The following is a 27,171-nucleotide window of genomic DNA, read 5'->3' as shown; positions in this document are numbered from 1 at the left end:
ATCTATCCATGTTGTTGCAAATGGCAAGATTTTATTCTTTTCTATGGTTGAATAATATTTCATTGTGTTGTATACCAATTTTTTTTAATGCATTCATGAACATTTAGGTTGTTTCCATGTGTTGGCTATTGTTAATAATCCTGCAATAAGTATAGGGGTGCATAAATCTTTTTGAATTAGTGTTTTTGTTTTCTTTGTATTAATATAAATACCCAGAAGTGGAGTTGCTGTATGTCATATAATAATTCTGTTTTTAATTTTTTGAGAAAACTCCATACCTGTTTTCCATAGTGACTGAACCAGTTTACATTCCTACCAACAGTGCAAGGGTTTCCTTTTCTCCACATCCTTGTCAACACTTGTTATTTCTTGCAATTTTGACAACAGCCATTCTAATGGGTGTGAGGTGATATCCCACTGTGGTTTTGGTTTGCTTTTCCCTGATGATTAGTGATGTTGTTCATCTTTTCATGTACCTGTTGACTGTCTGTGTGTCTCCCTTTGAAAAATATCTATTCAGGTCCTCTGCCTGTTTTTAAATTAGATTGTTCTTTTTATTGAAATTGAGTTGTATGAGTTCTTGGTATATTTTGGATATTGACCTCCTGTCAGATATATGATTTGGAAATACTTTCTCCCATTTTGTAGGTTGTCTTTTCATTTTGTTGATGGCCTCCTTTGCTGTGCAGAACCATTTTGGTTAGATGTAGTCCTACCTGTTTATTTTTGCTTTTGTTGCCTTTGCTTTGGTGTCAGATCCAAAAAATATTGCCAAGACCGTGACTTACTGCTGACATTTTCTTCTAGCAGTTTTATGGTTTCAGGTCATACATCCAGGCCTTTGATCATTCTCAGTTAAGTTTTGAATATTGTAGAAGATAGTGGTTCAGCTTTATTCTTTTGCTTACGGCTGTCCAGTTTTCCTAATACCATTTATCAAAGAGGCTGTCATTTCCCCATTGTATATTCTTGGCACCTTTGTCATAAATTAATTGACCATATAACCCTGGGTTTATTTCTGGACTCTCTATTTGGCTCCATTGATCTCTATGTCTGTTTTTATGCCAATAACATACAGTTTTGATTACTATAGTTTACTATATACTAAAAATAGATTATTATATACAGTTTTTTCTTCCAGTTTAATTGAAATATAATTGACATTCAGCACTGTATAAGTTTAAGGTATACAGCATAATGATTTGACGTACATACATCATGAAATTATTACCATAATATGTTTAGTAAACATCCATCATCTCACATAGTTACTACGTTGAAGAAAAAATTTTTTTCCTTGTGATGAGAACTTTTAGGATTTACTCTCTTAACAACTTTCATATATAATGTACAGCAGTGTTAATTATCTTTGTCATGTTATACATTACATCCCTAGTACTTATTTATCTCCTAACTGGAAGCTTGTAACTTTTGACGACCGTCATCCAATTCCCTCTCCCACCACTCCCTCCCTCTGGCAGGCACAAATCTGATCTCTTTTTCTATGAGTTCGTTTGTTTGTTTTTGAAGTATAATTGACCTACAGCACTATGTTAGTTTCTGGTACACATGTAGTGATTTGATATTTGTACACATTTCAAAATGACCACCATGATAAGTCTAATCTGTGACCATACAAAAATATTACACAATTATTGACTATATTCCCCATATTATTTGTTTCATAACTGTCACAATTATTTTCTATATATTGTTTTGTAATATAGTTTGAAATCATAGAATATGATGTCTCCAGATTTGTACTTCTTTCTCAAGGTTAATTTGGCTATTTGGGGTCTTTTGTGGTTACATACAAATTTAGGATTTTTGTTCTATTTCTCTGAAAAATGTCATTGGGATTTTGATAGGAATTGCATTGAATCTGTAGATTTCTTTGGATAGTATGGACCTTTTAACAATATTAATTCTTACAATTCATGAGCATTGAAAGTCTTTCCATTTATTTGTCTTCTTCAATTTCTTTCATCAACGCATATTTTTCAGTGTACAGGTCTTTCACCTCCTTGGTGAAATTTATTCCTAAGTATTTTATTCTTTTTGTAAATTATAATTGTAATTTTGTAAAATTTGTAATAATTGCAATTGTAAATGGGACTGTTTTCTTATCTCCTCTTTCTGATAGTTTGTTATTAGTATATAAAAATGCAACAGATTTTTGTATATTAATTTTGTAACCTGAAACTTTACTGAATTTGTTTATCAGTTCTAACAATTTTTTAGTGGGATCTTTAAGGTTTTCTGTATATAATATTATGTCATCTGCAAATAGTGACAGTTTTACTTCTTCCTTTTTCAATTTAGATGCCTTTTATCTCTTTTTCTTGCCTAGTTGCTCTGGCTAGGACTTCCAATACTATGCGGAATAAAGGTGGCAACAGGTGGACATCCCTGTCTTCTTCCTGACCTTAGAGAAAAAGCCTTCAGCTTTTCACCATTGAGTATGATGTTAGCTGTGGGCTTGTTATATATGACTTTATTAAGACATCATCTACTTAATAAACGAGCAAATCTTGCTGTATCTGAGATTTTGGAAACAGATGTACCTGTGTTTGAAAGTTGATTTTGTTGCCTACTAGTCATGAAAACTTGGGCATGTTATTTTACCTCTCTGAGTCTGTTCTCTTATCTGTAAAATGTGGATAATATTGTATGTTAATTGTGAGGATTAGGGGAATAAAGTATGCATAGAGTATCTGCATTACATTGAGTCTTCATAAATGGTAGCTACACTAATAACAAAGATATTAATAATAATTCAATTCTTGTTTGATTGTTACACATTACACAAGCCCAGAGATGTGGTAGATTAAAAAAACCTGATCCTTGGAAATAAACAGACACAAATGTAATCATGTGCATTTAACAGATGTGTTAGTTTCCTAGGGGTGTTTTTTCATAAATTACTACAAACATGGTGGCTTAGAACAACAGAAATTTATTCTTTTTCAATTCTGGAGGCCAAAAGTCTGAAATCAAGGTTTTGGCAGGTTTGGTTCTTCTGGAAGTTCTGAAGGAGAATCCATTCCATGCCTGTCTCCTGGCTCTATGGCTCATTGCAATCCTTGTTATTCCTTGACTTACAGATTTATGACTATAATCTCTGCCTCTGTCTTCATATCTGCATGTCTGCTCACTTTTTCTTCTAAGGACAATTGTCATTGAATTTAGAACCCACTGTAATTCAGGATGATCATCTCAAGTCCTCAACTTAATTGCTTCTGCAAGATGCTTTTCCCAAATAAGGTCACATTACAGGTTCAGGCAGACACATCTTTTGGGAAGCTACCACTCCATCCAGTACAATAGAGATATAATACAATTTAATGAAATGTTCAGGATAATTTAGCTAATAATATACATTTGACAAATGATTTAGAAATCACTTTTTTTAGCACATTTAAGGTTTGATATTTAAAATAAAGGCTAAAATTAAATTAATGAAGGTAAATCATTTGCTTTTTCAAACATGAATAAATTAGGGGAATTAGACATTTATTTACATATAAATTACAATATGTGAAATCCACTACAAGTGGGAGAAAGAATTAGGATAATAACAGCTAGTGATAATGACAAGTAGTATTTAGTATTTACTACATGCTTAACACTCATTTCTTGAAATGTACTACCTCAAACAATCCTCATAAAAATCATAGGGTACACAATAGTGAGACCAAAATAGCTATACAAAGCTTCTATATTTGGAAAATTATAATGACATTGGCAGGTAGACCAAATTTGGGATAATTCATAAATATCTTAAATTTGAAATTTTGTTGAATAGGTAATGAAAGCCTGGTAATGACTTGTTTATAACTGTGACAGGCCAACTGATTGCATGGAGTTTTAATCTGTGGAAGAAAATAACAAGATGGTTTGTTTTGGAGAAAGTTTGAGTTGGACCTAGTTGCTGGAACATGAGGCAATAAATTAAGATGAAGCCTTGTTCCTTCTTCATTTAACGAGAGAGCTCTTGGAAGGCATAAGATTTCTTCTGGGTATTGGTATTGTTGAGAAAAGCAGAGCACTTGATGAAACAGTGGCACACAATTGTTTCTTGTCTAGTACCTGGTGAATATGATGAAACCATTAGCTGAGGGAAATATAATTGAAAGGATAATGCTATTATTTTTGGTGCCAAATAAAAAGGTTGTAATATCTCTTAATGTATTGAAATAACTATTCTACTTAAGAGGAAATGTCTTCTCTTCGGGAGATGGGACAACTTGTGACTCTAGTGGTTAACACTCAGTATTAGAAGTGGTGGTGGGGGGCAGCCACAGTAGAGCAGGGTCCTCAAAAGAGCAGTAGGTTTAGGACCTGGCTTGGCATAAATAGAGCCTGCAGAGGTGTAGGAGTTGGTGATTGGTAGCAGTGTTAATTAATAACAGCAGTATTGAAGGCTAACTGGAGTAAGATGTTAATTAGATAAATTGTGATTTTGCACTGCCTTTTTTGTGTAAGGAGAAAATTGTCACTTGCAGATTGCAGAATTGATCTTGGCAGAAAACTTTGGTGTCTGTTGGAGCCAAAACTCTTCTGATGTTGCATACTTTTGAAAAGGGACCAGTAGAGCTAAAAATTCAGAAGAGTTTTTTTAAATCATGTAAGAAATACCTTTTTCCCAAAGACTTGAAATTGGAGTTCCCAAAATAACCATGACATCATATTATTAAAATGTTTAAGCTCATCATGTATAGTGACCAAAATTGGTGAAAAAACACAATCTTTCTCATTTGATTGGTTTCAACCTATTTGCAAAGTTACAGAGTACCACTTTTATCATAATATAAAGCCTCTTAGAAAATGAAAATGGTATGTCTTTGGGATATAATCTTCTCTCTCTTTCCTCTTATCAAAATATATTAAACTTGCAAATCAGGAAAACCAAAACCAATGTGATTCTCTTTGGAAAATTTTGATCTGAGTAAAAATGGAAGGTAACAGAAAGATCACAGCACATAGCCACCTGGAACTCTAAAGGAAAGCTTTACTTGTTCTTACACATTTATTGCATTTTGAAACAATTCATCATTAGGACTTATAACAGAAAACTGTTATAAAGGACAATTGTTAAATAGCTATTTTAGGATAGATAATTAATTGCTGACCCTACCACATACTTGTTTTTAATTTTAGTGTTTAAATGCTCTGTAGGAAACATAAACACCTACAGATCATTTTTTAGTTTGGTAAGAAAAATTTGCTTTCTTTTGTTTATTTTTCCCAGGTTACCTCTGAATCACATTTAATGCTGCTAATTCTCAATCCATATGTAAATATGAAAGAGGGATATATGGGAAAGGGTATTTCTTGAATTCAAGTTTGGAATCCTTAAATTTTTGTCTGATCTAAGAGGAAAGTCTGATATTTAGAAGAGTGGGTATCTTCATTATAAATATGAGATATTATATATAAATTTTTGCAGGGAAACAGGATTTATGTGAGGTGAGTGACAGTTATCTTGGGATAAATGTTTTTCTTTCCAAAATTGCCAACTTCTTCCGGTCTTGTGGTTTTTTTTTTTTTTTGGCAATGTGCCACAGTAATCTTGATGTGACCAATGCAGAGTATCCAAAGAACACTACTTGTTCACTGTATATACATACCTAAGAACAATACTGTATCTACATACCTATGACCGTAAATTACGTGGCAGTGGCTGCTAGCTTATGGAAATGGGTCACATAGCACTTCAAGTCTTCCTGTATGGACCTTGAAATAAGTGTGAAGGAAAATAACCGATTTTGAAATTATTTCTTTTCTACCCAAAACCCCACATAATAAATATCCTCTATTAAAATAAGGACATTCTAATAAATGTTTGTATCCTATAACAAAATTTCAGAGTCTCAAGCTTAAGAATCTTTGGAACTTAATAACCTTTTTTAATATTGAGCAAAAACTCTTTGTTCATCTTCACAAGCAGACTTAGAAATACAGTTTATGATGATAAGATATAGAGTTAGTATAGGTTTAATTTAAATTTTAGATTGCGGAGTATATAAACCAGTCTTTCTCAGCCAGGTGACACCAACATATTAGATTCATTAAACACCAATTGCGGGAATTCCCTGGCAGTCCAGTGGTTAGGAGTCTGTGCTTTCACTGCCGAGGGCAGCGTGCATTTGATCCCTGGTCGGGAACTAAGATCCCACAAGCCACCGGGCAGGGCCAAAACAGAAAAAAAAAAAGCCCACGAATTGTGTATCAGGAACTGTAGCAGCTTATTTTCCCTAAGTTGTTTCTTAGTCCAGTGAGAAACAAACCAGATTTCTAAACAACCAAAAGAGAGACTCAGTTGCATTTATTATATGGCGGCTATTAAAGTGGAAATATAAGCATTTAAAATAGATATTTTAAGCCACAAGTGTGGAAACAAAAAGTATTCTAGTTAGATGTGGATTTTTTTGGAAATGGTTAGAGACTTAGTTCTTAACCCCCCTTTTTAATCATCTAGAATTTAAAACCAATTGACAGAAATAGGAGTTGGGCAAACAAAAAGTACTATTATTACCAAAACTGTTTTGGGTATGAATTTTTTGTTTTGTTTTGAACGCCATGGGGGACACCTGTTGGCCTGGCCGAGGCGTGGTCGTATTGATGCAGTGTGGGGTTTTCTAGGGAAGGCAACAAGGCACAGGTGGAGCCCGCTACGTGATTTCAAGTGTGCGTGGGGTAGGACGTGTGGGTCCTGATGGAGGGGCAGGAAGAGGATGGGCTGGGATTCCCTGAGGGCCAGCCGCAGCTCAGAGAATGGTGCAATCAGGCCTGAGGGGTTGCAGCTGCGACGTCTCTTCCCAGAGGAAGCCTGATCTCGCAGGATTTCGTGAGATTTACCAGGGGTGGCAGGGGTATCCTGGGATGGAAGCGCTCGAGTCCCGGGGTGCCGGAGGTCGCTGGTCCAGACTTATCCCTAAGAAGTCGTGAGGGGGAACGGGCTCTGGCCCAGAAGCTCTGCAGAGGAGGGACTGACTGAGGTCAGGAATCATGTTCATCAATGGGTTTGCTAGTCCTTCCTGTTCCACAGCTTTAGACCTTAAGGCAGCCATGGAAATGGAAAGATTGAGCATGAAAGCTAGTCGGTACAGTGGAAGAAATGTGACTCAGCAAATCAAGAAGAACTCAGAGATCTCACCAACCAATCAGAAGACAACAGAGAAATGAATTGAAGGTAAGTTTAACTGAGTGTTGCTAAATTAAATGGGTTATGTACTATATAAGTTACTGTTTTCATCCATAAATGTGTTAATTAACTATGTAGGAAAAGAAGGCTGTAGTGTGTAGGAAACAATTAGCCAGTAGGACAAGACAGGATACGAGTGAATTTTAAATTGTATAGTTTAAACCATCAAATACATGAAATTTCAAGGATGGGAGAAATCAATGAAAAATAGAATAATACTGGATTACAGTGGATATAATTTAGTGACTGTCTACTATTTTAGATGATTTCTGTACCTTATTTCTGTCATTAAAACTACAGTATCACTTTTAATTCTCATGATAGCAGGGAAGGAGTTTTTCTATCTCCATTTTTTAGATGAAGGAGGAGTACCAGAAATTGTAAATGAATTGGGAGAGAATATAAAGTGGCAATTAAGATCTTGTGTGTAGATTCAGACTGCCTGGTTCACATCCCAGCTTCGTTATATACTGAGTCACACTGGGAAAATTAGTTCACCTCTTTCGGCTGCAGTTCCCTCATTTGAACAAGGGGGATCTATGTGTTTTACACCTGGAGTGGAAAAAAGTAAATTATAATCCTTGGTTATCAGGGGGAATCATAGGGACTTCCCTGGAGGTCCAGTGGTTGAGACTTCACTTTCCAGTGCAGGGGGTGCAGGTTTGACCCCTGGTCAGGGAGCTAAGATCCCACATGCCTCACAGCCAAAAAACAAAAACATGAAACAGAAGCAATATTGTATCAAATTCAATAAAAGATTTAAGACTGGTCCACATCAAAAAAAAAAAAAGGGGGGGGAGGGGATCATGATCACAGTATCTATGTCATTACTTATGAGGCTTAAATGATTTAACCCTTAGCACAGTGTCTGGAAAATAGTAACCCCTCAACAAATATTATTATTATTAGCAGAGCTCATTCTGTTTAATGTGTTGAGACATGGATAGAAAGCAAAATCTGTATCTGCACAACTACTATGCCCACACTGCTGTTAGACAAAGCTGCTTTAGTGTATACTACATGGAGCATAATTAATAAATGTTTCTTGAACTGGTTTAAACTCAGGAGTCACTGGGAACATAAATTGAATGTTCCATCGCAGCACCTTTCCATATGTTGCGAACATAACTGAGGACACCCTCTACATTAGGGTACCTTGCTCTGATGAGTGTTAGTTCCTTCTGAGTTGCATTGTCTGTCGCAAAATAGATAAACTCATGTATGAGGGCAAAGAAGACAGAAAGGAATGATGTCTGATTCACAGCATTCTTTTCTTGAATTTTCTGAGACAACTCTTAGCTCCTCTCATGTGGATGTCCCACGCACTGCAGGATGTTTAGCAGTCTTAGCCTGTATTTAAACACAAGGAACACGCTCCAGTCAGAGTGACACCAAGAGCACTCCCATACATTTTTAAGTATACCACAAAGCACTGGTACTGACCCCAACAGAGAATCTCTGGTCTAAAACAGTGACTCCCAACCTTTTGTTCATTATTGTCCCCCTAAGGAGCCCTTCTAGGCCATTTTTGAATTATGTTCATATCTTGTTTCTGTGAGTGAGTACTTTCCATTTGTAATTTCAGTCTGTACATGTCTTTACTATAAATCTCTTTCTGTGCTATCTTGAGTTTATCTCTATACCTTGAGACTATGCTAAAAAACAAAACTGACATCTTTGTGGCTTAACACATAAAAGTTAGTTTCTCTTTCCCATAAAGTCTGCCGTTTTATGGCATGGCACCCTTCTAAGGGTAGACTTAGAAATCTAGGCTGTTTAAATCTTGTGGCCTTGCCGTCTCAGTAAGTAGGTTCCACTGTTGCCGCAGCAGGTGAAGGGAGAGCAGAAGGTTTATATGTTGGCTTTTCAATGCTTTAGTCTAGGATGAACACACATTATTTCTATGCACAGTCTGTTGGCCAGAACTAGTGCAGTGGCACTGCCAAACTGTAGGAGGGCACTGAAATGTGGATGAGCATGTGAATAAACAGTGCGTAGTAAATGCCTCTGTCACACAAATAAATGAGCCTAAATGAAACAAACTGTTGACACAGATTATAATCAGCATACACTGTACAATATGGTGATAGATTATAGTCTTTTGTTAATTTTATTGAAAGATTCTGGCTCTTGTACTTGGTCAGATTGAATGTTCTTTTAAGAATACATCCCTTCATGTAGTTGTTATTTGAGAGAAGAAAAATTATTTGTGAATTTGGGAAAGGAATTTGTTTTTATATAGGAAGTAACATGAAGAGGGTTGTAGTAATGGAAGTGGGGTAAGTGGTTAAGGAACACAAACCTAACTACTGAAGTGAGGATATCTTATAAATTTCATTGTGTGTTTACTTATACGTTTAGATACTTTCCTCTACTAGAAACATAACAGTAAAACACTATAATTCCATACTCAATGCATTTGGATATCTATGTCCTGCTTATTTTTTCTACAGAGGAATTGAGGTGGTTTAATTATACTTGTTCTCTTATTTGTTGGATGCACGTCATTGATCAACATAAAATCATAAAGTTTAAAGCAGTTAGATGAATTTACTGAAAGAAGCAATAAATAAGAAAATATTTCAAATAATTTTTATGAAACCAGGTTTTTGGGTTGTTAAGACTCTTACTGATAACAATGAAAATAGTGATAACGATGATAATCATAGTTAACACTTACTGAGTACTTGTAACCTGCCAAACACTGTTCCAAGCACTTTATTTATATTATCTCTTTTAATTTTACACTAATCCTTCTGGGTAGGTTAGTTAGTATTTTAAAGACAAGGAAATTGAGGCACAGCCGTGGTAAGTGACTTGCCCAGGTAACTTGATGCACATGCATATAGGCATGTATGCAATTTATGTATGGATTGAAATTAAAGTTACCTGTACACCCCTCCATCCTCCTCCTACTGATAAGGCCCTAATTTGCTCAGATTCCCAAAGTAGAAATCCAGGGCTATGACATAGGTCTCCTGACTCCTAGATTAGGTTAAAAAAATCATGCCTTATAGCCAAACAGCTGTTACTTAATCTGTTGAAAATATTTAGATTGCCCTTTCAATTCTTTGGACAAAAAAATTTGTTTTCTGGGTTATAATACTGCTATGGAATAGGAATTAGGGTGAAGTGTTAGGCTTTCATGAGATGTGAGCTCTAGAGGCAAATAGCCAAAAAGGATGCTAGCTCTAGTGCAATACTTCATTTTGAAATATTAGAGGAATAAGAGAAATCTATAACTCATCCAGACTCTTGTGAAGGCTTATATTTTTAAAAGATAAAATAATATGTCAAGTTTTGTTTTAATTGGCTCTCTGTGAAAATGCTTTTGTGTCATATAGAGTACCCCAAATAATAACAGGCTAAATGGAAATACTGTATTGATATAGGTGCTCTAGAAGAGTTGGTACGGGTGAATTTATTGAATATTCAATCATTCACCCATATTCCTTAAGGCAAAACTTTGGAAATGTATTATTAGTTGGTACTATTAGCTGGTAATTTGGGTGGGTACGCTAAACAATTATGGTTTTTGTTTTTGTTTTTGCGGTATGCGGGCCTCTCACTGTCGTGGCCTCTCCCGTTGCGGAGCACAGGCTGCGGACGCGCAGGCTCAGCGGCCGTGGCTCACGGGCCCAGCCGTTCTGCGGCATGTGGGATCTTCCCGGACCGGGGCACGAACCCATGTCCCCTGCATCGGCAGGCGGACTCTCAACTACTGTGCCACCGGGGAAGCCCCTAAACAATTATGTTTTATAGCCCCATTTGTTTTTGATATTACCTACCATATTTTTAAAAAGTTACATATTAAAAACAAGGAATATACAGAGAAAAATATAACCCATTATACTGATAATATAATGTATTATCAGTAAGGATTAACAAGATTAATATTTCCATTTCTTTTCTAAATTCATAATCTTTACTGAAAGATATGAAGTCACCTTTCCACTCCTTCCCAGTACTATATTCTCCTTATGTCTCCTCCAGAGTCAACTCTATTAGGAATTTGGAATATTTTCTTCCACTTTCTCAAATTAAGTCTTAACTCCTTATGTTTATGCATAAATAAATACATTTAAAAATTATATAGATGGTAACATAGTAAATATCTTTTTAACTTGCTTTTTTAAACTTGTTGGTATGTTTAAAATCTATTTTCATACATTTCGATCTAGTACTTACATGTTAATTGACCTTTCCTTGGATATATCTTCCTGGAAGAAATGGAATTACTGGCTCGAATGATTGTGCTTTTAAAAACTTCATTAGATAATAGTGAATTGTTCTCCAAAGTGGCTGTAGTAATATATATTCTCCCATTAGCATACAGAGAGTTCCCATGATTTCCCACATATTTGGCAATATGTGGTAGTAATACATTATAAAAATTGCTTTATTCCCCCAACTTCCAATTGTTTTCAATTTTTAAAATTGATTTACTATATATCTTTAATGTTCTTGGCAACCATATAAGTTTGTCTACTTTTTACCAGGCAGCATTTTTATTATGGTAAATGGATGGCAGATATGTTTAAGAAAACTATTCTTAAACATGTTATACTCTCAAGTAATAGAATTAAACTTGATAACTATTTTATAAATAAAATTACCATATCTGTTTAAGATTAATTTATTCTAATTAATTCAATGACCTACATTAAGTCCAAGTTATAGTCTAAATAAATTATATGCTTGTATATTATAAATGAACATGTATATCATGTATATTGTCTATAAAATCCATCCGTCTATAGTTTATAATGTACAATATAGGCAGGTTCAATTTCCAGAGTGTTTACTTTGTCTTTCCTGTATACTTTGCCTCCCACTGCTGTCCTTCAAATCATTGCAGTTTGCCCTGAAGATAAATTCACAGCTAGAACTTTTCATTTAGTTAATTGGTACTTTTTTTTTTGCCACTGAGTTCTCATTCAACTGGGTAATGAAACTGAAAATTGCTTTGCTCAGAATCTCATTTAACAGACAAACCATAAACATGACAGTACATTACTTAAAACTAATATGGAGATAAGATAGCCCTTGACCTTAGATCAAAAAGTCATGCTTGAGGTAGAACTTTTGGTATGGCAACATGAGGAAGTCAACAAATTCTTTTCTCAAGAAGCAACTAGAAGCAAACCAGACGTTTTGTCAAAAACAACCATTTCAGAGCTCTGGAAATCTCCAGAGGCGTGTAACAAAGTGAGACGTGTTAATTCATGAAAAATTACTGAACTTTAGGAGAGATCAGTGGGAAGTTGTGACATTCTTGCCTGGGGCTATTCCCTTGCTTCCCAGTTTGTATAATGCAGTTATTGTACCAGGGTGGGGCAGGCTAGGAAAACCAGAATCTTTACTTTTGCAGGGGTCTTTTTTGATTTGGAATGGAAGGTGAAAAACCTGTACTCAGCAGTGTTGTCAGTAAAAGTAGTGAACTTGATGGCAAGCTACCAGGGAAGGCCAATAGCTCAGCTAGCCTGAGGTTGCCATTCTGGCTGCAGCAAGCAGCAGACAGAGACCCAGACAAAATTTTAACAAGAACAACCAGAAAATGAGGTAGTCGTAGGAGGGCTTGATAACCTTCCTCACATCCCTGGAAGACTGCGTAAGTGTTCATGAGAGACTGAACAGAATACAGACTTTTCATATATCACAGGTGGTCTGGGAAGCCATGTAAAATGAAAAATTTACTTAGAGGGGGTCAACAACAGATTTGAGATGGCAGAAGACTCAATGAACTTGAGGATAGGTCAAAAGAAATGATCCTGTCTAAGAAATAGAAAGAAAAAATATTGAAGAAAAATGAACAGGGCCTAAGAGAGCTATGGGACATCATTAAGAATAAGAGCATTTATGCAATGAAAATACAGAAGGAGAGGAGAAGAAGAAAAAGAACAGAAAAATATTAGAAACAATGGCTAAAAACTTCTAAAATTTGTTGAAAAATATTAGCATGGAGTATTATGTAGCTCAACAATCATCAAGTAGGATGAACACAAAGAAATACGTGTTTCAAAATAAAACTTTTGAAAGACCAAGAGAAAATCTTGAACATATCAAGGGAAAAAGATAAAGGAATAACAGTTAACGGAATGGCTGATTTCTCATTATGAGCAATAGAAGCCAGAGGGCAGTGGCATAGTATATTCAAAGTGTGAAGACAAAACAAAACAAAACCCTTGCTACTCAGGAAATCTACATCCAGCAAAATTATCTTTCAAGAACAAATGAGGGCAAATAAACACATCCCTAGGTAAACAAAGACGGAAAAAATTTGTATAAGCAGAGCTTTTGTACAAGAAATACTAAAAACTTTTAGTTATTTAGACTGAGAGAAAATGACATGGCGAGGAAACTCAAATCTACGAAAAGAAATTAAAAGTACAGGAAATGGTAAATAGACAACATAAATATATATTTTTCTATTTCTTTTTCTTAATTTTATAAAGAATATAAGACTTTATAAAGCAAAGTATGATGGTTTAAAAATATATATAAATAAAATATAGATGACAACTGCAGCACAATGGAGAGAAGAGGAAATAGAGCTATACTGGAGCAAATTTTCTATATTTTACATGAATTAAGTTCAGGAATTACTAACCTGAAGCAAATTGTGATAAATAATCCATACACAAGTCTCTAAGAAAATAATTTAAGTAAATGTAGTAATATATCAAGATGCATTAAAATATTAAACTAAAAAGTTTTATGTAACACAAAAGAAAACAGTAAAGGAGGAACAGGGAAAGAAAGACATGACAAAAAACTAACAAAGATGTAAAGCAGTCATATCAATAATGACATTAAATGTGAATAGGCTGAGCACTCATATCAAGAGGCAGAGATGATCAGATTAGATAAATAAATCAAGATCCAACTATATGCTCTCTATAAGAGACACACTATGGATTCAGGAGAGTGATGTCATGGTGGTGTGAGACACTCCCTTTGTCGCTTCCCTTTAGTCTACAACCAGTAAAACATCTATAACTCAACAAAGTTGAGTTCCTCTGCTCAACACACCAGGATGCCAGAGTTCCACACACCTGCATGTCTGAAGGTGGAGGGACTGGAAAATGTAGAGAAGGAGGAACTGGGGAAACAGTGGAGGCTGTGCACAGGATCCTGGCCTCCCAGACATAGAGGCTGAGCCCACAGCCCCAGAGAACCTGGTAGCGGCAGGGGAGGTGGTGCTCATAACTGTGGCCACAGGAACTGGGCAGCAGTGGCACTGAGCCTGCGACCCTGGTCCCTCTAGTTGCAGAGGGACCTGTGACTCTGGTCCTCCTGACAGAGGTGGTGCCCGTGAACTCAACAACCCCAGACGTGGCAGAGGCTGCGACCCTGGCTTCCCCCCTCCCTTCTCCTGTGGTGGTGGTGCCCATGACCCAGGAAACCCCAGACACAGTAGAGGCACCCACCACTCCGGTGCCCCATGTGGTGATGCCAGCCACAGCAGTGACACTGATAGCAGCAAGTCACCAGTGACCCCAGAGGCACAAGCAGGGACAATGAGGGCAATGGGCAACACTTCTGGCTGAGGCGGGGGAGGGTGGAAAGAGCTGATTTTCAAACATAGCCAGAGGCAGCTCAGGTAAAAGAAGCCAAAAACGTGTGCTATACTGCCACCTAAAATATTTGCTACCTGATCCTTTATAGGAAAAGTTGGCTGACTCGTAAGGCAAAAATACATTGGGAGAGGGGTGGCTAAAGGCATCGATACTGGAAAACAAGGAATAAAACTGTTCTTATTGATATGATCCTATAGATAGAAAATCCCCAAATTAACTACTAGAAGTAATTAACAAGTTTAGCAAGTTCTCAGGATGTGAGATCAGTATTAAAATATCGAGTGTATTTTGTTCATAGCAATGAACAAAGATTCTTAAGAACATCAATGTGCCATGCTTTGGAGTCAGCCCTCCATCGTTTGATGGCAGCTCTCTTGACCTGATGGCTGCTGTAGCTCTTAAAATGGTTGTACAAAGCCCCTAATTCCTAAATTAAACCATTGCAGAAGGAATTCCACAGAGTGGCTCCTGTTCTTCTATCCAAATTCTGATGGATACAGTAAGAAATTTGAATTTAGAATACTAAGTACAATGGGGAGGAATCGAAGGGTTTAATAAAGATTTGATTCATGTTTTTGTAATATTATTCTTTTTTACATCTAGTCAAGATCCTTTGATTCTAAAGCCTTAATGGCATGCAAACTCTATTTCTGACTAGGTATTTGCCCAGTCTTTATCTTTGGACACAAATTCTTACTCATTGATATGGCAACTGGGTGTTCTTTCTACCTTGGCTTGAGGCCTTGAATTCCAAACTCATTTCAACTAATCAACATTGTATTTGATTTTAGCTCTTTGTCTGAGCATCACACAGTTAACTTTTTTTCTGGCCTAGCTCCTCTGAGTTCTGCCTACCACTGATCATGACCAAATGCTAATATACACAGCATTGTGAAATAGCAATATTGTTTTCTTACTTTTGTTTCTCAGAAGACTAGTTCCTTTGAACCTGGTTAAAAAATTGTGTTCTGGAAACTATATATTTCTTATGAGCAATGATTTTTATGACAGTATACGAGTTCATCTCAGATATTACTACATGAAGACTACACCTGCCAATAATTAATGCAATAAAAATGATGGTTCTAAAATATGATTACCTTTCAAGCCACTTTCATGAGTCAAAAGATCTTTGAATTATGATAGACCTTGAGCTTACCTGATACTTTTTTCAGAAAAAAATCAGTCCTTACCAGAATTAATGAGAAAAATGATAGTGCTTTGCCTGATAGACCAATCAGAAGATGCCCGACTTTTATTCCATTTCAGTAGTAAACTATAAATGCCTACAAAACCGAAAGGTTAACATGATAGAAATATGGAGAACCATTACCATTGCTTTTAGCTACAGATAGTACTCAATGTACTAATATAGTAGTTAAATTGTATTTGTTCTGTTCTGCATCTATGTACAAGCACCATTTGTCATAAGCAGTCATACTGACAATCTGCAAAACTGATTAGAAGGCCATTGGGCTGGCAAATAGGAGTACATGCTTTAGCCTAGATGTATCAGTAGATGGGCAAAATAATGCATTGCTAAACTAAGATCTTTATTACAGAGGGAAAAAATGTTACATATGACCAACTGAAAAAAACAAATAATTTAAAAAACAGCCAGAATAAATAAAAACAAATCAAAATCCTGATGCCCCTGACTTGTAAGGTATATATGAATTAACAAGGTACTATAGACTGAACATTTGTGTCCCCCCCAAAATTCGTATGTTAAATCCTAACACCCAGTGTGATATTTGAGTTTGGGCCTTTGGGAATTGATTAGGTCATGAGGGTGGAGCCTTCATGAATAGGATTGGTACCTTTATAAAAAGGATCCCATGGAGCTCCTTTTTGCTCCTTCTACTATGTGAGGACACAGCAAGAAGATGGCCGTCTGTGAACCAGGAAGTGGGCTCTTATCAGGCACTGAATCTGTCTTGATTTTGGACTTCCCAGCCTCCAGAATTGTGATAAATAAATTTCTGTTGTTTATAAGCTGCCCAGTCTATGATATTCTGTTATAGCAGTCCAAATGGACTAAGATAGAAGGTATACAGGGAATTTAAAGATTGTTATTTGACTAATTTAGAATAAATACTTGGATATAGAAGATATAGTACAATTTCATTTTATGTAATACCATTTGTGATAGGCAGAATTCTAAGATGGCCCCTAAAGATCTGGCCCCTGGTAAACACACACCTTATCCCAATTATTCAGTCAAACAGTAATTCAGGTGCTGCTGTGAAGGAACTTTGAAGATGCAATTAAGGTCCCAAATCAGCAGACCCTGAGATAGAGAGATAATCCAGGTGGGCCAGCTTTAATCAAATGATCTCTTTAAAGCAGAGATTTTTCTCTGGCTGGTCACAGAAGATGAAGTCAGAGATACAAAGCATGAGGAATATTTGGTCTGCTGTTTCTGAGTTGAAGGTGAAGAAGACTGCATGGCAAGGAATGTGGGCAGCCTCTAGGAGCTAAGAGTGGTTCTGGCTGATAGCAAGCAAGGAAATAGGACTTCAGGCCTACCATAGCAAGAAGGTGAATTTTGCCAGCTCCGAGAAGGAATTGGCTTTTCCCCAGATCTGTTACACGAGAACTCAGCCTGGCTTACACCCTGATTTTAGCCTTGTGATACTCTGAGGAGAGAACCTAGCCAGGCGGTGCTGGATTTCTGACCTACAGAACTGTAAGTTAGTAAATGGATGCTGTTATAAGCCTCTAAGTGTGTGATGATTTGTTACTTGGCAGTAATAACTAACACTTCACTTAATTGGAAATAGCAGTTACCATTTTATTTCCCTTTTTAAGGGCCAGGTCTGAAATAATTTCATGATACTTATTAACCTTTATGAAACTTCAGATTGAAATATTCTATACCATAGTTCACTAATTGAGGGCAGATGGGGATGTATTAACGCATTTTATATCTCAGCATTTTCTTCAGGGCAGTACTTCGGCAATTTGTTCCCCCGGGAAATCTATTTTAACGAAGTAACCTTGGTACTAATCCTGGAATATATATATTTCAGTCAAAGCTTAACATACTGACTCAAAATATATGATTGTTTATTCATTGGAGAAGGATTATAGCTATCAGAACAGGAAATACTCTCATTATATGCTCTAAATATAATTGTAAGACCTTCACTGTTTTCAGGGATGTGACAATATCAGTCTGATTAACTACTGCAACTTACCTCCCTAGGGTGTATGACACTGATTATTCATCCAGGGTCTATGTTGGTGACATTGACAGCCATTACTCATGATGACTGATATGAGTCATAAATGTATGATTGATGGAGCGCACTGCCAGAAAGTTTCTACATGGATCCACAAAGCCTGTAGTTATTACCAAACATCTTTTTGATTTACATTTGGAGGTGACTCATTTGAATTGGTGCATAACTACCAATGACTCTCAGAGAAGAGCATGGAAAAGTATAGGCCTACCTATAATCTAATTTAGTCTCAATCAAAGCAACAATTCAAGTTTAGTCTCAATCAAGGAAATCTCCAATGATTCGTACCCATTTCCAGGACCATGAAGTTTTGGTTTCCTAGGCTGATTTGTACAGCAAAGTGCTTTGTGACCTTGAACGAGTCTTTAAGTATCTTTTCTTCTAAAATAGTAACAGAATTGAAATATCTGAAGTTGTCTCTTGAGGTGTTCTGGGGATTCATTTTTTAAACAGCAGTGAGAGACTTAGAGGGACTTAGATATTTTTTTACTGGTGTTGAATCAGGGCTGAAAAAGAAAATTCTTGGCAATAAATGGTGAAGGTATTTCTCAGAGTGACTAGAACAAGGTACTAAAATACCGAGAGTATAGCCTGATAGGAATTTCACAGCCCATTTAAAATTTTTTGTTATAAAACTTTTGTTATAAAAACTTTTGTTATAAAAATTTTCAAGTGTAACATTTTCAAGTTGAGGAATAGTGTAATGAACATCAATTTCATTCAAACTCTTAAACCAGGTTCAATAATTATCAACTCATTTTAGATCTCGTTAGGAGTATGTCATCATCCCAAATTATTTTGAAGAAATTCCCTACATAATATTATTTTATCTCAGAGTCCAAATTATCAGATAAAATACAGTGAATTCAAATGTATTTCCAAATGGGTTTCAATCTAAAAAAATATTTTATTAATCATTACTGACTTGAACCAATAAAAATCAATCAAAATTTGTAACAACAACAAAAATACAGAACCAAGAGGGTCTTTTGGAATGTAGAAAATAATCAAGTAGGCAGTACTAAAGATTTATTTATCATGTCGCAGTGTAGAATTATGCAAGGGACACCACTAAAAAACCTGAAAAACTCTTTCAAGGCAAGAAATAAAATCTAGTCCAACTATTGCAAGAAAAAATGAAATGCTTTTAGTAAATTTTGACTAATGAGACTTAACTACTTTAAATTTTAATTTTAGCATTTACTTCTTGGATTTTATACCTATTTGCTTGCTTACGAATATTCCTGACCTATTTTATCAACTGTAACTTGGATAGCACTTTTAGAATTGTAGTTTTAAATTAAATGCATTCCATGTATGTAGACAATAGGAGCTGCATACTTTCTATGCTGCATTGAAAATGCAGTTTTCATAGAATATTTTAGTGTGACTTTTCTATCCTTAATAAAACCTATTTCACAATGGTTTCAACTTTAAAAATTTGTTACTGAAGTTTTATATGCTTATATATATTCTTTCTATCTTGATGTCAGTTTAAATCTTCCTTCCACATGTGACGACTTTATTAAGATTTCCAAAATATGAACTCAAATCAAAGTGACAGGAAATAGGATTTTTAGAAAGAAGACTAGTGTAGAGGCACCTGCTGTCTCATGGAAGAAAATGACAAAATAGCATTTAAACTAAAGGAGACAGATCATGGTCAATATTGAACTAGCTAAATGACATGAAATTGAAATAAAATCCACATAGGTAAGGTACAGGAATAAAACTTTCTTTACTTTTCTGTAAAAATTTCACTTCGTGGGAGGGAGTTAGAGCAGCTGACCTGCCATCTATCCTGCATGGGTGCAGAGGGAGACCTTTTAGGGAAGAGAAAAGAATCAGGTGACCTGATCTAATTTCAGTTGGAGTTCTGAATAAATATACTAATGTATTTTTATCTCTGAAATGTCCTTAACAGAATGTCCCTCACTAAGGATTAGCTATTCTAAGTAAAACCCAAGGGCTAAGACTTGGCTTCCTGGAGAATGTCACATAGGCTTTTCAACACTCTGGAGTATAGAATGAACATGTTTTATAATCTAAACACTTTCTTCAGTGTGAAGAACTCCCTGAATCTCATCTATTCTGGGCATATCCTGGATAGGGAAGGAAAGATATGGGGAACTGCCTTTGATGATTTAGACTTTGGTTTGCTTTAACTGAACCTCTTAAAAAATTTTTATTTTCGTATTATTTTTTAATTGAAGTATGGTTGATTTACAATATTATGTTAGTTTTAGGAATACAGCATAGTGATTCAGTATTTTTGCAGATTATACTTCATTATAGGTTATGACAAGACAGTGGATGTAATTCCCTGTGCTATACAGTATATACTTGTTGCTTATCTATTTTATATATAGTAGCTTATATCTGTTGGCCCTCCAACAGATTTGGCCCTCCCTGTTCCCCTCTCCTCTTTGGTAACCACAAGTTTATTTTCTGTATCTGTTTTGCATATACATTCATTTGTATTATTTTTTAGATTCCACATATAAGTGACATCATACAGTGTTTGTATATTTCTATTTCACTAAGCATAATATTCTCTAGGTCCATCTACATTGCTGCAAATGGCAGTATTACTTTATTCTTTTTTATGGTTGAGTAGTATTCCAGTGTGTGTGTGTGTGTGTGTGTGTGTGGTGTGTATACACACACCACATCTTCTTAATCCATTGGTCTGTTGATGGGCACTTGGTTTGCTTCCGTGTCTTGGCTATTATAAATAGTGCTGCTATGAATTTGGAATGCATGTATCTTTTCAAATTAGTGCTTTTGTTTTTTCCAGATACATACCCAGGAATGGAAATTCTAGATCATATGGTAGTTCTATTTTTAATTTTTTGAGAAACATCCATAGTTTTCCACAGTGGGTGTACCAATTTACATTCCCACCAACAGTGTACAAGGGTTCCCTTTTCTCCACATCCCCTCCAGCATTTGTTGTTTGTAGACATATAGATGATAGCCATTCTGATAGGCATGTGGTAATATCTCAATATGTTTTGATTTGCATTTCTCTAATAACTAGTAATGTTGAGCATATTTTCATGTGCCTGTTAACCATTTCTGTGTCTTCTTTGGGGAAATATCTATTCAGGTCTTCAGCCCATTTTCTGATTTTTTTTTATATTGAGTTCTATAAGCTGTTTGTATATTTTGGATATTAATTACTTGTCAGTTGCATCATTTGCAAATATTTTCTCCCATTCCGTAGGTTGTCTTTTTGTTTTGTCAGTGGTTTCCTTTGCTATGAAAAAGCTTTTAAGATTAATTAGATCTCATTTGTTTATTTTTGCTTTTGTCTTTTTTGCCTTAGGAGACTGATTCAAGAGAATATTGCCATAATTTATGTCAAAGAGTATTCTGCCTATGTTCTCTTCTAGGAGTTTTATGGTTTCAGGTCTTTAAACCATTTTGAGTTTATTTTTGTATATGGTGTAAGATAATGTTCTAATTTCATTGTTTTACATATGGCTGTCTAGTTTTCCCAGTGTCACTTGTTGAAGAGACTGTCTTTTCTCCATTGCATATTCTTGCCTCCTTTGTCATAGATTAGTTAACCAAAAGAGTGTGGGTTTATTTCTGGGCTCTCTACTCTGTTCCATTGATCTATGTGTCTGTTTTGGTGCTAATACCAGCTGTTTAGATTACTGTAGATTTTTTAGTATAGTCTGAATTCTGGGAGGGTTATACCTACATTGTTCTTTTTTTTCAAGACTGCTTAGGCAATTTAGGGTCTTTTGTGTTTCCATATGAATTTTAGGATTACTTGCTCTAGTTCTCCAAGAAATGTCACAGGTAGTTAGCACAAGGAGATCAGCTTGGTGCTTTGTGACCACCTAGAGGGGTGGGATAGGGTGGGTGGGAGGGAGATGCAAGAGGGAGGAGATATGGGGATATATGTATATGTATAGCTGATTCACTTTGTTATACAGCAGAAACTAACACACCAGTGTAAAGCAATTATACTCCAATAAAGATGTTAAAAAAAATGGATAGGGATTGCATTAAATCTGCAGATTGCTTTTGATAGTATGGCCATTTTAACAATATTAATTCTTCCAATTCAAGCACACAGGATATCTTTCTATTTCTTTGAATCATCTTCAATTTCCTTTATCAGTGTTTTATAGTTTTCAGAGTATATGTCTTTTACCTCCTTTGTTAGGTTTATTACTAGATAATTTTTTATGTGATTTTAAATGGGATTTTTTTTTTACTTTCTCTTTCTGATATTTCATTATTAGTGCATAGCCATGCAACATATTTCTGTATATTAATCTTGTATCCATGCACTTTGATGAATTCACCTAATAGTTTTAATAGTTTTGGGGTAGAGATTTTAGGGTTCTGTATGTGAAGTATCATGCCACCTGCAAGTAGTGATAGTTTTACCTCTTCCCTTCTAATTTGGATGCCTTTTATTTCTTTTTCTTGTCTGATTGTTGTGGATAGAACTTGCAATACTGTTAGGTAGAAGTGGTGAGAGTGAGTATCCTTGTTTTCCTTAATTTAGCAGAAAGGCTTTCAGCTTTTCATCATTGAGTATGATGTTGGCTGTGTTTAATAGCGTTTATTATGTTGGGGTATGTTCCCTCTATACCCACTTTGATGAGCGTTTTTATCATGAACATATGTTGAATTTTGTCAAATGCTTTTTCTGCATCTATTGAGATGATCATGTGATTTTTATCCTTATTAATGTGGTATATCACATGGATTGATTTACAAATGTTCAAGCATACTTGAAGCCTTGGAATAAATCCATGATCATACACCTTGATCATGGTGTATGATCTTTTTTATGTATTGTTGGATTTGGTTTGCTAATATTTTGTTGAGGATTTCTGCATCTATCTTCATCAAAGCTTTTGGCCTGTATCTTTCTTTTTTTGTAGTGTCTTTGTCTGGTTTTGGTATAAGGGTAATGGTGGCCTTGTAGAATGAATATGGGAGTGTTGCCTCCTCTTCAATTTTTTGGAGCAGTTTGAGAAGAATAGGTATTAGTTTTTTTCTAAATGTTTGGTAGAATTCCCCTGTGAAGCCATCTGGGTCCTAGACATTTGTTTGCTTTTTTTTTTTAATTGCAAATTCAATTTTCCTTCTAGTGATTGTTCTGTTCAAATCGTTTCTTCTTGACTCAATCTTGGCAGACTGTATGTTTCTAGAAATGTGTCCATTTCTTCTCCCCTTTCATTTATTATTTTGTCTATTATTTGTCTTTTCTTCTTGGTGAGCCTGGCTAAAGGTATATTAACTTTGTTTATCTTTTCAAAAAACTAGCTCTTGGACTCATTGACATTTTCTTTTTTTTATCTCTATTTTATTTATTTTCTCTCTGATCTTTATTATTTCCTTCCTTCTGCTGACTTTGGGCTTTGTTTGTTCTTCTTTTCCTAATTCTTTCAGGTGGTATGTTAGGTTATTTATTTGATGTTTTTCTTGTTTCTTGAGGAAGGCCTGTATTGGTATGAACTTTCCTTGAACTGGTTTTGCTGCATCCCATATATTTTGGAAAGTTGTATTTCCATTTTCATTTGTCTCGAGGTATTTTTTGATTTTCTCTTTGATTTCATCATTGACCCATTGGTTTTTTTAGTAGCATTTTGTTTAGTCTTTGCATGTTTGTTTTTTTTCCCTTTTTTTCTTTCTGTAGCTGATTTCTACTTTCATACCATTGTGGTTGGAAAAAAATCTTTGATATAATTTCTCTTCTCTTAAATTTGTCAAAGCATATGTTGTGTGAGGAACTGGATAACCTCTATCATTTTCATATATGAAAGCTAGAAATGTAGACAGAGAAACCAGCATATAACATGTGCATTTCATGTCGCCATACTTTCTCAGAATGCCAATCAGGTAGCTACCTTTTTCTCAATCTCTTCTCTCTAAAGGCTAGAGACCCAATCATGTGTGTCCATTGTTACCTGAGCACCAGTTCAGGTGAAAAGATATTTGGTGGAACAAAGCCAGATTCAAGCATTTCTCCTTTTAATGGTAATTAATGATTCTTAGAAAATAAAACAATATAATTGAAATTTCAAACAAAAATGAATACTATGAGTAATCCTCCTATTTGTTTGGGATTTAGATAATCAATTTCTTTTTAAATAAGCTTATTTATTTATTTTTGGTTGCATTGGGTCTTTGTTGCTGTGTGTAGGCTTTCTCTAGTTGCAGTGAGTGGGGGCTACTCTTCATTGCAGTGCATGGGCTTCTTATCGCGGTGGCTTCTGTTGTTGCAGAGCATGGGTTCCAGGCACGTGGGCTTCAGGAGTTGTGACACACAGGCTCAGTAGTTGTGGCTCGTGGGCTCTAGAGCACAGGCTCAGTAGTTGTGGCACACAGGCTTAGTTGCTCCACAGCATGTGGGATCTTTGCAGACCAGGGATCGAACCCGTGTCCCCTGCATTGACAGGCGGATTCTTAACCACTACACCACCAGGGAAGCCCAGACAATCAATTTCTAGGGATATACTGCCCATTGTACAAATTTTTATAACTGAGTTTTACTTTTTCCCTGAACTCTCTTTTCATCCTGTGTGTTGTGCAGTTTATTGTGGGCTATTTCCTACAGAATATACTTCTAGATATTGCACCACACTGTGCTTTCTCATCTCCTACTTGCTTTTTTTTGCTTTTCTGCCAAACACACCTTTATCATATTACAGCTTATTGCCATTGGGCTTTCTCCTTTCTCTTTGTGTTTCCATCTTCTGTACTAAAAGCTGTTTTTACTCTTTGGTTTTACTATTCTAGAGCTGGTGTCTAAAGGCCTTTAAAAATAAGAATCAGAGACTTCCCTGGTGGCAGGATGGTTAAGAATCCGCCTGACAGTGCAGAGGATATGGGTTTGAGCCCTGGTCTGGGAAGATCCCACATGCTGTGGAGCAACTAAGCCTGTGCGCCACAACTACTGAGCCTGCGCTCTAGAGCCCATGAGCCACAACTACTGAAGCCCGTGTGCCTAGAGCCCATGCTCCACAACAAAGAGAAGCCACTACAATGAGAAGCCCGTGCACCCCAACGAAGAGTGGCCCCCGCTCAGTAGCCTCCGCTCGCTGCAACTAGAAAAGCCCATGCACAGCAACAAGACCCAATGCAGCCAAAAAAAAAAAATTATAAAAAAAGAATAAGAATCAATTTTTGATATATAATCCAAGAAAATCACAATCCTAGGCTTTATTGCATTTTGCCTTTAATCTTTTTCTGCTCACTTGAAGTCAGTTATACAAGCTCCTGTTCTTTAAAATCAGATGGAATCATTGGAGGAAACAGCCCCTTGCTATCAGGTTTTGATTTTAGAAAATTCATGGAGGATATGATCTACCTTTCTATTGTAATTTTTGCCTCTAGTTCTATCCTCATCTGTCTGGACTGCTGTTCTAGATTAGTTTTTCTAAGACTCATGTGATTTTCATTTTCATGCACAGAAATGGAGAGCAGCTTCTCCACACTGAGAGAATAAATTCCACACTTGTGACTTGCCATTCAGGGCCCTATAGTCACCTTACATTGATCTTAACCATAACCTGCCTTTCCACTGTTACTTCTTTCTTCTTTTTCATATATCCTTTCATGAATTCACTGCATCGCTCGTTCTTCTCTGTACACACAATGTATTCTTTAGCTCCAGGGTTTTGGATTACTTTTTTGGCTTCTGCCTGGACTGTCGTTTCTTTTAATCTCTTAATAACCCATGTCCACTTTATTTTTCATGATTTAATTAATTAATTATTTTGATATCTACAGAGACACAATGTATTTTTCATTTTTAAATTATTTTTAATTAAAGTATAATTGACACACAATATTAGTTTTAGGTGTACAACATAGTGATTTGACATTCATATACATTACAAATTGATCACCATGAGAAGTCTAGTAACCACCTGTCACCATGCAAAGAAGCATACATTACAAATATTGACGATATTCTCTCTATGCTGTTTTACATCCCTGTGACATTTGTTTTATAACTGGAAGTTTATGCCTCGTAATCCCCTTCACCTATTTCACCCTGCCCCCAAACACCTTCTTCTCTGGGGACCACCAGTTTCCCTGTATCTAATAGTCTGTTTCTGTTTTGTTTTATTTGTTCATGTTTTGTTATTAAGATTCCACACAAAAATATCATATGGTATGAGTCTTTTTCTGTCTGACTTATTTCACTTACTGTGGTACCTCTAGGTCCATCCATGTTGTCTCAAAGGGCAAGATTTAATTCTTTTTCATGACTGAGTAATATTTCATAGTATGTGTATACCATATCTTCTTTATCCATTCATCTATTGATGGACACTTAGGGTGTTTCCATATCTTGGCTGTTGTAAGTAATGCTGCAATCAACATAGATGTGCATATATCTCTTCAAAATAGTGTTTTTGTTTTCATCAGATAAATATCCAGAGGTGGAATCCTGGATTATATGGTAGTTCTATTTATAAGTTTTTGAGGAAACTTCATATTGTTTTCCATAGTGGTGGGGTCAATTTAAATTCCCACCACCAGTACACGAGGATTCCCTTTTCTCCACATCCTTGCCAACACTTGTTGTTTCTTGTTATTTTTATAACAGCCATTCTGACAGGTGTGAGGTAGTAACTCGTTTTGATTTGCATCTCCCTGTTGGTTAGTGATGTTGAGCATCTTTTCATGTATCTGTTGGCCATCTATATGTCTTTCTTGGAAAAAGTCTATTTAGGTCCTCTGCCTCTTCTTTTTTTTTTTTTTTATGTTGAGTTATATGAGTTTCTTTATATATTTTGGGTGTTGACCCCTTGTCAGATACATGATTTGGAAATATTTTCTCCAATTTGGTAGGTTGTCTGTTCACTCTGTTGATGGATTCCTTTGCTATGCAGAAGCTTTTTAGTTTTATATAGTCACACTTTTTTATTTTTTACTTTGTTGCCTTAGATTTGGTGTCAGATCCAAAAGAAAAATTAATGCCAAAATCAAGGAGATAACTGCCCATGGTTTCTTTAGGGGTTTTATGGTTTTTGGTCTTACATTCAAGTCTTTAATCATTTTAGTGAATTTTTGTATGTGGTGTAAGGTAACGGTCTGTTTTATTCTTTTGCATGTGGCTGTCCAGTTTTCCCAACATCATTTATTGAAGAAGCTG

At 35.8% G+C, this 27,171-nt stretch overlaps 1 long non-coding RNA gene across 1 annotated transcript in view; it reads left to right on the top strand.

Moving 5' to 3' along the window:
* Positions 1-3,344, top strand: part of LOC132596863 (uncharacterized) — a 44,592-nt gene extending 41,248 nt beyond the window's left edge. Inside the window, exon 4 of the long non-coding RNA XR_011377292.1 lies at positions 2,351-3,344. This is a non-coding gene — a long non-coding RNA (uncharacterized lncRNA). The remainder of the gene's footprint in view (positions 1-2,350) is intronic.
* Positions 3,345-27,171: the final 23,827 nt, after the last annotated feature.

The sequence above is a fragment of the Globicephala melas genome, chromosome 2, assembly GCF_963455315.2.
Source record: "Globicephala melas chromosome 2, mGloMel1.2, whole genome shotgun sequence".
NCBI lineage: Eukaryota > Metazoa > Chordata > Mammalia > Artiodactyla > Delphinidae > Globicephala > Globicephala melas.
The sequence above is the reverse complement of the archived record's forward strand: the minus strand, read 5'-3'. Positions and strand labels throughout refer to the sequence as shown.